Source organism: Tupaia chinensis, unplaced genomic scaffold (assembly GCF_000334495.1).
Source record: "Tupaia chinensis unplaced genomic scaffold, TupChi_1.0 Scaffold000037_4, whole genome shotgun sequence".
In the NCBI taxonomy this organism is placed as follows: Eukaryota; Metazoa; Chordata; class Mammalia; order Scandentia; family Tupaiidae; genus Tupaia; species Tupaia belangeri.
This window is the reverse complement of record NW_006159487.1, coordinates 429,993-430,750: the sequence shown is the minus strand read 5'-3', so window position 1 is coordinate 430,750 and position 758 is coordinate 429,993.

Genomic DNA, 758 nt, shown 5'->3' with positions numbered 1-758 from the left:
TTTTTTTTTTTTTTTCCTTTTTTTTGGAGGTTTTTGTTTTTTTGTTTTTTTTTTTTTTTTAGCTATAGGGCGCATACGCTTGACAGAAAGACAGAGACAGAAAGTGAGAAATCACCCCCCAGCGGGGATGGCCATGCTGCAGTCCCTTCTCCTCCATTCTCCTCTTGGGATCCTGGGCACGCACACACACACACCCAGCGTGAATTTTAGCCACCGGGTCCGGGATGCGAACCGCGGTCGACTACGTGGGAGTCCAGCGACATAGCCATTATGCCAAATGCTGGTTCCAGGCCCCGTTTTTTTCAAGCGGCTGGAACCAAGACTTGAACTGTGGAGTGGGCCACGCGGGATCCAGAGCCGTAACCACCGTGCCGCCTGCGGGCCAACGGCCCCCATTTCTGACCCAGGTGCCCTGCCAGGTTCCCCGAGGCCTCCATCTAGACCCCGCGTGCCCTCCAGTGCCGTGTGCCCCTAGGGAAGCTAGGCTAACACGCGGGAGGACAGCAAGCCTCAAGCCAGGGATTTTCAGGAATTGTGACGGCCTCTCAAGGGCCGGGGGAGGGGCCGGCAGGCGGCGTGGTGGTTAAGGTGCTGGGACTCGAACCGCGGACCTGGAGCTTGCTTTCTCACTTTTCCTCTATTTCTCTGCGCAAATTTTTAAAATAATGATAATAAATAAAGTTAAGTAAATCTTAAAGAAAAACAAGCTGGGAGGAGCGGACGGTGCTCCCCCGTGTCTGCGCCACGACCGCAGGGTC